Source organism: Mycteria americana, chromosome 10, assembly GCF_035582795.1.
Source record: "Mycteria americana isolate JAX WOST 10 ecotype Jacksonville Zoo and Gardens chromosome 10, USCA_MyAme_1.0, whole genome shotgun sequence".
Classification (NCBI taxonomy): domain Eukaryota; kingdom Metazoa; phylum Chordata; class Aves; order Ciconiiformes; family Ciconiidae; genus Mycteria; species Mycteria americana.
This window is the reverse complement of record NC_134374.1, coordinates 16,863,137-16,875,231: the sequence shown is the minus strand read 5'-3', so window position 1 is coordinate 16,875,231 and position 12,095 is coordinate 16,863,137. Positions and strand designations below refer to the sequence as shown.

At 44.9% G+C, this 12,095-nt stretch overlaps 1 protein-coding gene across 8 annotated transcripts in view; it reads left to right on the top strand.

Moving 5' to 3' along the window:
• Positions 1-7,762, top strand: part of MBNL3 (muscleblind like splicing regulator 3) — a 98,957-nt gene extending 91,195 nt beyond the window's left edge. For all 8 annotated transcript variants that reach the window (XR_012777254.1, XM_075512756.1, XM_075512762.1 and 5 more), the window contains one exon: positions 356-7,762. The gene's annotated coding sequence lies outside the window, so the exon portion shown is untranslated. The remainder of the gene's footprint in view (positions 1-355) is intronic.
• The last annotated feature ends 4,333 nt before the right edge of the window (positions 7,763-12,095 follow it).

Sequence of the window (12,095 nt, the reverse complement as noted above, 5' to 3'; positions counted from 1 at the left end):
TCCTTTGGCCCTCTCCTTAGTCACTTTCTACCTGCCATCCTGTCCAAAAATAAGACTATTATTCGCCCACCTCCCTCTTTCACTAATTGTCTTGTCAGTGTGTGTGAGGCGCACTGGAAATGGAAAGCCCTCAGTGCAGATTAAAGAGGATGCCAAGTGTGTTATTAGCAATTTCACCCTAGGTCAGAAAATTAAGGGAATAAAATGTTTTCTCTCTGCAACATACTAATGGCAACCTCTTGGGCAACACAGTGAGGATGTAAATGTATCTTATTAGAATGACTTTTATTAAAACATAGATGTATCTCTCTCTAACTTTTCACTCTTTCTTTGTTGTTTTTTCTTTCCCCTGCAGCAGACCATGTTGAAATTCTGAACAGTAAAATTATGGAGCACCAGGACTTCTTGGTGGGAAGCTGCGCATGGCCTTTCTGTATATATCCCCTCTTCCCTCTATCGTTCTCTACCACCTCTACAGTAAGCCTGTTGCAGCCTACATGTTAACCAAAAACTGATCAATGGGAATGTCAAAAAAAAAAAAAAAAAGCACTATAGAAACAATTAACAAACAGCGCTCTGTTATATGAGATATACAAGTAGAAAATTATAATAGACTTTTATAACACATTACTTTAACACACTTAATCATTTTATGACTACCATCCTGATAAGTGCATCTGCACAGCGGACTGTTGGTTTACTGTATACTATCGATGGATAAATGTTTGTCTTGTTTTTAAAGTGTTATCTTACTGTTTTGTTTACATCATAGTCTATTGATTTGTTTTAAAGTGTACATCATTATCAAGTATACTCAATACCATTTTTTCATTATTGTTATGTCTTAAGTTTTCATATACTGTAGGTTTTATGGGTTTTTGTTTTTTACTAAAAATGTTATTGTGGGAAACAGGAATTATGTGCTTGAAAAACACGACACAGGAATGTTCTGCCCTTTGCTGGATTTTGCTGTTAATGTCAGCTAAAGTTGCTTGTGTTAAATGCTCCTTTTATCATTTAAAATTTGCCTTCAGATAGAGTCTCCAAATTTGTAGTACAAGTGGTATGAAAGGACAGCTGTCATTTTAGTCCAGGGTATTTCTTTCAATACAATGAGCTGATTCTGGAAACTTCTGGAAAAGAAAACACAAAAGCCCAGGCTCAGTAAGGGGACAGGAACAATTTGCTCAGGCAGTGGTAAGCATCAAGGGATTTCTGCAGTTCTGTTGTCCATTGAAGTGCATTCTCAGCTGCAAATGGCGCACAATCTCTCTTGCTGTTCTTATGGTGCAGTCAAAACAAACAAAAAAATATATAGGTGGTGAAGTGAGACAGCTTCAGTTGGGCAAAGACTCACTGTGTTGGAGAGGAGCAAATGCCAGCCGTTAGCTGGAGTGGGCCCATAGCCATGACTTAGCCCAAGCTGGGTAATTCTGTGCCCAGGGGCTTGTCTCCACTAAGCTTGCTGAAACATTTTGGCCTGAAATCTTACATGGCTCTTGAAATTTTGTCAGCGTGCACCGATTATTTAATGACCATTTTCCATACGTGGGTGATTTTTTTCCCCGTGGCCCTTTAAAGCAAACAGAGCAGTAACAAAGCAGGAAAAAGCTCAGCATAAGCTGTCTACCATAGGTAAATATTCATCTTAATGGAACTCCTGTAGGTCAGTGGATTTATTGTGGCACCTTCTACTTGATCAAGAGCAATGTTTGCCGCACAACAAGGGCTAGTTCTCAATACCTCCTTTTCATATGCATGAGTAAAATGATTTCCAGCCTGTGCACCCTGGACAGCCCAGCTTGTCGTTACGCTGTGTTGCTGAACAATCTGGCTGCAGAATGCATTTTGGTTGAGGATACAGCCAAGTTCATCCCTGTCATAGCTCTCCAGTATCATTGGCATTATGGAAGAGATGGATTTGCTGCTGTAAATCCATGAACTCCATACAAGGAGAAAGAGAATTGTTACTGAAACCAAGCAAGAGGCCAGCTCCCAGTGTCCGGAGGGCCGGCCACCCCAAGCTCACAGTGTTCCTGTAGGTTGCCAAATTCTGACAACCAGGTTTTCTTTTCTTTTCTAAGTTCCTTGGCCTTGGTTAGAGACTTTCCTTGCCCCCTCTCCTCCAGTGTGAACACAGATAGTTTGCTAGATGTGTTATCTCCACAGACCACAAGTGGTGGAGGGGCATCTAGGGCACAGCCAGTGCATCCCAGACCAGGCTCTGACCATCTGCCCGTGGAGATTTGTAGCAAGAGCCTTTGAAGAGCCCAGCTCAAAAAGGCCTTGAGCCAGAAGGAGTCTCTCCATTCATTTCAGCAGGCTTTGAACCAAACCCTGAGAGGGGAAAAAACATCCCCCCCCAGACCCTCCTTTATGAACCCCGTGTTTTGGCAGTCGCTTGTGTCCATAGATGTTCCCCAGCCATCAGCGTTCACAAGCAGCAGCGTTGCCTGAAATCAGTGACCCTCATTTATATTGGTGACCGCATACCTGTTCTTTTCACCACTGAGTTTCTGTTTCCCAAAACCATAACATTGTTAGTGGAAAAAGTGGATTTGAGTACTTCCTGTTTGAAATTATTTGTGTATCAAAAATGGGTTTTGCACAACCTGTGCCAGTGCCTCAACAAAGAACAGAGCTGATCTTCTTAAGCCAGAAAGGATGCATTCAAGCTTGTATGGCTTTATGAGTTCAAGGAGGTTGGAATTTTTTCAGTGCTAAATGGATTTTTGTATATCTTGACACTTTGATGTAACCTCCTATTTTATTTATGGACTTAAACATCTGGCATAGATGTGCATAGAATGTAAACCTAGAATACAGCTGTTTTCATGTCACATTTAAAGCACTGAAAAAAAAAGCGTTTAAGGATTATTTTTTATTAAAGAGGTCCAATGAGGGATGTTCAGGGTAGTTATATTAGGTGCCACAACAGTTTTTATATTGCTGGCAAATTTAGAGTTAATTTGTAAATGAGTTTAAGGAAAGAAAAGCTTGAAGCACTAAACTTCACCAAATTCAAAACAATCTCGGCAAAAATGCCATTTTGAGGTAGCACTATTTAAACTAGTTGTGCAATGACTTGCTCTAATTTTCTTTGTTCAAGAAGGAAAAGAAAAAAAAACAGTCGCCAGACTATAAATTTCCTAAATGGACTATTACAAAGTCACCGAGCTAGTTAGTGACTCTAAACAAATGTCATAAAAGCATGAATATCATCCTTTATTTGACAAGAGATGTATGTAAGTTTGTTTAAATCGATATAATTTTAGTGACATTTTTATAAGCTTCCCACTTTCCATGAACCTATATTTTTTATTTATCCAAAGTTATTTCTCTTTGTCCATTTCTCTCAGCCTTATGCAAACAATATGCAAGAAATGCTGAAACTTGGATAAAACGGGTCATGCAGAGGGAAAATGAAAGCTGAGATTGATCATTTTCACGAAAAAAGGTTGTTAGTAGTTTCAATAAAAAGTACTACTACTAAACTGTAACATAAGCAGACAATAAAAGAGGGATTTAAAATAAAATGGATTCATAAAACTATTAAGATTATTTTTGTTAAATACAGTGTTTTTAGTAATTTGGAACATGATTTCACAATCAGCCGTGTTTTTTAGTTGGAAATTTCTAGCTGATGATTTTTGACTGTGTATTTTTGCATCGCGATGTTCTAGAAACCGTTACCTCCCAGGCCAGCCCGTGCCGGCCCCCTTCCCGAGCACTCCGAAGCGCTTTTCCGCTCTGCCATCCATCCTTGCCGTCTCGCACCATGCTCGGAGTGTTCCCGAATGGCGGCACCGCCGGGCTGGCCGCCAACCGCAGCTGCACCGGCGCTCCGGGTTCCCGCGGTGGGGTCCTCCCGGCGTGCCGGTGGCGGCGGACGTCCTGCCGGAGCTGGGCCACCACCGTCGAGGCGGCGATGGAGATGGGTATGTGTCTCGTGGGTGCAGCCGGCTAGAGGAGGAGACGCGTGTGCCTGGCGAGATGTCTTCTCCTCCACCTCGCGGGCTGCTGGCTGGCGCGGTAGAGTAGCTCTAGGACACGCGGGTACACAATGATTGAGAAACTGGAGTCCTCGTTTTGTTTATCCCTTGTACATTTCACAGACATGAAAATTGAAAAAGGTGAAATTTATGAGGAAAATCTAATTTCCCATTCCTGTTGAATGGATTTAGTTTGATATTGACCTGATTTTACCATGTGCCTGTTGAAGGCCTTAGAGTATATACTGTATGTTAAAGACTGTAATAACTTTAAAAAAAAAAAAATAGTTGATAGCCTAATCCAAATGTAAATAGAGCTACAACACATTGTTACTAGGCTACAACGCATTAATTCATGTCATGTATTTTCATTTCTCTACCATTAGTTTTTAAGGTTTTCATTATTGCTTTTTTTGATATCTTTAGTAACTAATGAATTTAATTTTGAAGGAGAGTTAGAGAAAGTTTAAAATTTTTAATACATGTATTCAGCCCATTTAGTTATATTCTAAACCAACACTGAAGCATGGTAAGGTATAGAATACAGTCCATAACTAGTTTGTATAGTTTACAGTTTAAGAACAAAATTAACTTTGTATGTAACTCCTACAATGATAGATTCATTGTTAACTAATTATATTAAGTTGTTGTTGCTATGGCAACAAAACTACAACATGGCTACCTTTGTATACATTATTTGTGAAATTTTCACATGTAAATTAAAAGTGATGTGTAACAGTATGAGCTTGTTAAAGGTACAGTTCGATACTGTCAGATAAAGATATGATTGAATATTTTTAAAATCCCAAAGTCCCATGTGAACGCTGAATTTGTGTCTTTAAGGTCACTTTTTCAGTCAAGAAGTTTACAACACATGGATTTAGAGTCAGGTTTTATAGCTTGTAGAAATTGTTGTGTGGCAAGGGTTATTCCACAGTATTTTCACTTCGAAAACACGACAGCCTGTATTTGCAACGTAGTGACCGGTCTTGCTTTCATTTCATGTTCATTCACACGGTGGGAATTCAGAATTAATCCGTTTCAGTACTGTAGCTCTGCCTGCAATTTTCTTTTCTCCAGAAATCGAGCACTCACGCGATTACGTTACGATCAGGGCTAAATAATTAAGCATATAACTATTTTAATACTAATTTATATTAGCAAAAACTGTACATAAGAAAAAAATATTGTGGAATGACCCCGTAACAGTGTTGAAGATACAAATATGCTGCAGTTAAACTGATTCAGTTAGTGTACGAATGTGTGAGACACACCTTTTTTGCACTTATGTACATAGTCCACGAAAGAAATCCTTGGAACTTATTTTGAATATAAAAAGTCTGTAATAATACAGGAAAAGTTTGTAAAAGAGATAGGTATTACTAAGGCTTTGAAAAGGAGGAGTTTTTTGCTATAAAACTTATCTGAAAGCATGATGTTGCTTTGCTGTTGTAAAAGCTTTGTAGTTTGCCATAGCTTATTATACAGCAGACTGATAACAGGTCAGCTCCAACCTGCAGCACAGAGAAATGGAAAACAGTGCTTAATTAATTAGTAAGGTCACTAGCAAAGATTTGAATTACTTTTTTTCTTTTTTAATCAGCCTACATTTTCAAACACACCCTAGGTCATGTTTCTGATAGGTTGTGTTCTCGGTGAATCCCATTAGGACCGATAGGTCTGTGGCGGCATACACGCATTTTTCCTAGCACCTAATCCTATTTCTAGCTGGAAGTGTTTATCTGGTAGAGGTGACTGTCACTACAGCGAGTGTGTTAAATCCCAGAGGGAATTTGAAATGTTGCAACTTGCTGATTTTTTAATTTTTTTTTTTTTTTTACCGTTTTGGGGCAAGGTAACAAAATGGAGGGGACTGATGAGCAGTGGAAGGACGGGGGTGGTTTTGGATTGTCTTGGGCCGGCTTCCTCTGCTGTACGACAGCCGTGGTGTTCCTTTGAGAGCTGCGTGGCAGCGCTGCCTGGTGCTGCCTGCTCAGACGGCGCTGCCGGGCGGATGTTGGGGCAGGGAGGTGGAGGCTGATCGTGGCAGCGTGGCCGGCTTGCTGCTTTTGGCTGGGGTTAACAAGCCCCACTGAGTTGCCACCAAAGGAGAGCAGAGCCGTGGTCCCCCAGCCTGCTGAGCAGCCTTTTGGCTCCCTTTTCACTGTGTCAGTGGGACTGCCAGGGCTCTGCAGTACCGGGGGGATTTTGCAGAGGCAGAAGTGCCTGTGTTGACCCATTTATTTTTGATTAGAACGAGTAATTTTTTTGCAAAACCCAAGCCCCAGATTTGCTTCAGAAAGGTCGCTGGTTTTGCCATGAGGCTGATCCTGACTCAAGCGATGAGTCAAGCACCCCGAGCAGAACCGGGGGGTGGTGGCACCCGATGTTGCCATCTCCCTTTCCTGCCAGTCCCAGGGCTGGGGCTGTGGTGTCACTGCCAAGCGCAAGACCTGCTCTTTGGCCACCGCTGCTGGCACCTCGGAGGTGTCCGACTCCTCGCAATGGCAGCGAGTCCCCAGCCAGCCCGCATTGCACCACAGGGTGTGTTTAAGCAGGTGGTTTGCTGAATCGGAGCTGTAGCGTTGTGCGGGCCCAGTGTCTTTAAAATGGGAAAAATCAGATGTTGCCTCTCTTCGTGGGTGTTATAATAACCTAGATTTTAATATGAAATAATCAGCTAATTCTAGCCACCGTGCTATTAAGGCTTCCCTTTGCCATAATCAATTTTTGTAATCAAGCTCTTTCTCATTTCTAGGATTATGAGAGAAAAATATTTTGCACTATGTGAAATGAATCGTAGCTGGTCAAACTTCTTTTCGTTGGGGTATGAGCATGATCGTGACAACACTGCTAAAATCTTTGCTAGTGATCTTTACTGACTTCCTCTATCATCAAAAATAACTCTATATGCCTCTCAAATGAGATATTTAAACATGCAAAAATAACACAACTATTAAATAAAATGAAGTTATTTTTCCAAACACACAACAGAGAGAATTACCTGACACCGAATTACAAGGTTCCAGTTCTTTATTACTGTACACAGATGCTATTTGATAGTGGTGGAAGCCAAATGATTTTGTTGCCATGGCTTTTGTATCCTAGCAGATGAGGGGATGATAAGACCATTCTTAGATTGGATTATGGGATTTTTTTTTCTTTCCAATTAGTTTTGGTTTAATTATATTTTTATTTTAAATCATGAAAACGAACCGAGACTCCCCACTCTCTTTATTATATCACCTGACAACAGATCACTATTTTTTTTTATAAATAGAGAATTGTATTTTAGGCAATCACTAAAATCAAAGAGAGAATGTTCTCCTAAATTGTAAATTTTTAATTTAAATATATAAAAACATTTATACTGTACTGTGTAAAGTAGATCTTTGAAGCACATTCTTCTTTTCATAGGCATTTCTGGTAAAACAAAGTAAGGGACACATTAGATATCAATTTAATGGTATAGTTTAGAAAATATATACAAACGATTACAGTTAGCCCTGTGGAATTGTAAGAAATTAAAATATCGTCAGATCCAGACAGGCGTAGGCTAATGCAATATTTCAGTTCCATAACACAATAGTTCATTCCCTCAACTGCTACCAACAGGGTGTACGCTTTGAATTTATTTTTCTTTTTGCCACGTTATATTGCTGTAGTGCTTGTACGTGCTTTAGAAATGTGCATAATGCTACTCATTTTAGTATGTTACTTCTATATTGTTATTGTTTATTTTTTGATCTTTTAATAAAGTGTATAAAATTCTTGGTTATGTTTTTTATGGATCCATATCTACCCATTAATAGGAGTTTACTTTAAAAACTTTTCAAGTTCCAGTTTATTAGTCCCAAACTTTAAAGGTTCTGATGTAAAAATAATAACTAATGAATTTGATTCAATGTTATATCTAAAGTGTAGAACAACAGAATAAATTTCTTTCCAGAAAATACCTTCAGTATTTTGAATTCTGTAGCCAGTGCCTCCTTTTTATCGGATGCATTCGGCCTATCATATTAAAGTTACTAACACAAGAAAGACATTTGTATTTTAGAAAAATAAAAAGTAAAACTTTCCAGATGCTGCCTTTTGGTTTCTCTTGTGCCTTAGACCTTCTGAGACACATGTGATGTGGTATGCTTGGTTTGTATTTCTCCATGCTTCCTTTCTGACCCTATCTGTGCTGTGATTAGAGAGGAGATCAGAGCTGTGCATTTGAAGATAACCATGAAGAATAAATTGACTATCATTCAAAGGCCTGCAGCTTTTGTAGCACAGTGATGTGTGTATTAATTTTTCTCTTTCAGCATTTGTGTCAGATACCGTTTTGAACGTCTCAGTGCAGTAATACAGCAGTAAGCTCCCTTTGGCAGCGGCCTGGATTCCCCAGCTCTCCTCCAAGTGCCCGGCTCATCCCCGCGCTGCTTTGCCAGGCTCACGCCTCTGGCCAGCGCAGGCTGGGGATGCCTCTCGCCGTGGCCCAGAGCAACCGCGGCTAAGCTCGGTCTAGACTTCTGCAAGAGAAAATTGCTTCTTGCCGAGTTTGTTTGTCCCTTCTGTAATGTTGCATAGATTTAGAGGTAAGAAAATTGCTCAGTGGCGTTGCTGCCTTGGTCCCACCTGCATGCCAACAGCATTGCCGTAAAAGGGGGCTTTTACCCTTAAACTGGCTGGAGATCACTGCTCGCTCCCTGAAAGCTTTAGCGTTTACTGGCCGGTCTCAACACGTGCTGGGTCCAGCTGGAGGCAGCAGGCCGGGGAGCGTGGCCATGCCGGGCTGCAGCATCGCTCATCTCATGGGCAGCAGCAGAAGATGACATCGGGAAGCCCCAGAAGATGTGAGTAACTTAACTCTGCTAATGTCTGAGTGGTGGTCTGGCCTCGGCACCCAGGCTGCTGCGACACGGGACGCCAAGGTGAGCCCAGATTGTGCAATGAGGGGTTTGATGCCAACACGAGGGAGGGGAGCACAGCACGGGAGGGATCCTTGGCCATTTTCCCATGGGATTTCAAGAATCTGACTCCAGGGGGGAAATAGGAGTTTGAAATCAGTATTTCAGGGGATGCAGGTCTGCTAGAGCTGCTCGGGGGCTGGAGCGGTGCAGCAAGGAGGCATGCTGCTGGAGGAGGCTGTGCAGACGCCGCTCCTCCCCATCGCCTTTAGTAGGACAAGGCATTGACTTTGAGAAAAGACAGACCGAGCCGAGGACAAATTATATAAGTGTTTCTTTTTTGTCAGCCTGTTTCCCTGACTTCTCCTTGCAGGTTAATTGACTCCATTTGTGTGTCAAGGCCACTTACGGCTTTTTTCTATAAATTACTCCTGCCTCGTCTGATGGCACAATTAAATGTCTGAATTGTTTCTAAGGCCAAAAAAGAGGGAGAATGAAACTTTTATAAGCAGTGGATGTTGTGGAAGGATGGGATCCTTCCGGAAAACTCAAGTTTTTATTGCCAGCCTTCCTCTGGTTCGCTTTCTCTGCGGGAAGGGCACAGGGGCTTGCAAGGGATGCTTTCCTCGGAGCTGTGGGAAGGGCCGAGCCTTGGCTGCTTGGAGACAGCAGCTCCGCTGGGGAGAAGCATCTCCTGCGGGGAGGGGTGGGGATGGGAGTCCCGCACTAGCACTGAAATTCAAGGGTGGCCCATGAACAAGAGACTTTAAGTTGTGTTTCAAGGCTGAACAGCATCCCTGGGCCAGGGCTGTGGGGCTTTACCCAGGGCCCATTTGCAGGAGTCACAGGAGGAGCTGCTGCAAACCGCTTTATAGATTAAGTTGGATTACAGGATCTGAGCAAACTATCCATGATACTGTATTTTTACAGCATGTGTCATCTGGAAATATTACAGCACCTAGCCTGCCGATCTTCCTCTCCACTGGGGCACATTTGTGCAGGAAAGCCAAGTTTAATAAATATCTCCATTTGGCTTGTCGGCTGTTGAAGCTTCAGTGGGAAACATGGGGGAAAAAATCTATTTTTCAAGGCTTGCCCCATATTCAGATGGCTTCTGTGGTCCAAAGCCAGTTTTTATTCAATCTGGATTTGGTGCTGGATAAATAGATCACTTTGATCTATTTCTCATGAGAAAAAGGAGACTGGAGAAAGAAATGTTTGGCTAATCCCCGATGAGTTGTGGATCCAACATATCCTCTCCAACGCCAGCAGCCGGTTAATCCTTCCCAGGAGGGGTCACGTCAGAGTGTGTTGCAGCACGAGGAATAGCCCGTCCCCTCTCGCTTGTGCTCTGAGCTGCTACTGCAGACAATGGAGCAACGTGCCCCTTCCAGCCCAGGGGGACGCTGCCTCCAGTACATCTCCAAAATGGCAGCACATCCCAAAAAGCGATCCCTGTGAAGGGTCTGGAAGTCCTCTGGGGTGTCTGCAGGCAGAGGGACCTGCACGGAGGTGGAGAGAGCCGCAGCCTGAAGGCCGTGGGGATGGGCTTGGAGGAGCAGGTGCCCAGCAAGCCGGCCCTGACGGGGTCCCGGCCGGGTTTGGCTTGCCTGGAAGATGTTTGCTGCAAATGCCTTTGCCCTTTCCTCCTCATTTTGCCTTTTTCAGCATGGCTCTGCCAGTCCATTTAGCAGCAGCATGCTCCGTCCTCTCCCTGGCTGTTCCTGCTGCCCTTGCCCTGGATCTGAAGGTGTAAATCCAGCCCCAAGGCGACGGCATTGCGACGCCCGCGCCAGCTGCCGCAGAGAGGATCACCGCAGCCGGGCAGGAGGCCGTGGTACGATGCTGCCGCACCGTTTATCTCTTCGCAGCTGCAGCTGGGTTGCGCAGAGGTATTTCTGCTTTGCTCCACGGTGCATGTAAATTATTTGCTCGTAAATGTTATTTGCGCCTTCCCAAGGGAGCTGCTGCCTTCCTCCCCTCTGCAGCCATCGTGTGCTCGAAGCCTGTGTTTACAATCGATGCGGCTTCTGCTTTAATGCTTTACGCCACTGTAATTCAGCCGATCGCGATGGCGGCGTTTCTGCTGCAGCTCCTCTATGTCCTGCACGCGCCGTGGCAGCCGGTGGAGGGCTTTGCGGCCATGTGCCCGCCGGCAGCCCCGCCCGCCCTGCAGCCCCACCAGCCCTCCGTTCCTGCCCCCACGCCTGCAGTGCGGCGGCACCCAGATGCCTGGAAGGGCTCCGGTGATCGCACCGGGGTGTCAAGGGGTGCTGGGTGGGCATGCCTGCACCAAAGCAAAGGTGCCCACGGGTACTTTGCCAGGCTTCCGGAAAACTCCTGTTGAAGAAAAATACTGGTTGCTTTCCCCTGCAGAAACACAAGACTGAATCAAAGCCGTCGGCCATCTTGCCCTGCTGGGTGAGCCTGCCTGAGGGTCACACTCTGCCATGCCAGTAAGGAGACACAGGATGTTGCCCAATAAGCCATCGCTGTTCTCAGAGCTGGCGTGCGGCAGCGCCAGGGCAGGGGTAATGCAAAGGTAAGTCCGTGTACTTGCCGGGGTGCAGGGTGCTGGCAGCCACCCCAGCCCCGTGACGTCGGGGCGCGCGGGAGGAGCGGGCGCTGGCTCGGCAGCTCCCCTGCTCTGAGCATCCCTGGGAGCCGGGTGTGGCCGGTCCTGCTGCCCCGGCCCCGTCGTGCCCCGCAGCGGGGGGTCGGGGCGGGCAGGGGCAGGGGCAGGGGCAGGCAGGGCCCCAGCAGTGCCTGCAGCGGCAGGACGGGGGTGACGCGGGGAGGCAGGAATTCCATGTGGCGATGCTACTTGTGCTATTGCATAAATCAAGGGGATTTTGGAGAGGGTGATGAGGGCAACTTGGGGCTCTGGGCTGGGCAGGATGAGGCCTTGGAAGTCTTTTTAATTCCCCATGTCGCACAGTCCAAGGGTGGGGGCTGTGGCCAGATTTGGACCAGCAGGGTTGGGCAGAGGGGAGGGAGCAGCCCGTGCTGGGGAGGGAGGTGGGCTGCAGTTCCCCGCCAGGCTCTCGCCCCTCTGCCAGCTTTGCTCAATTATGGGAAATCCTTTAAGCTTTCGCATTAGTGCTGTATTTAGGTCTGCGCTGTATTAGGGCTTGGCATGGGGAGCCGAGTCAGATTTCTCACTTAATAAAGAGCGTTTTAAAGGCATTTCTCACTGCGGGCCCGGTGC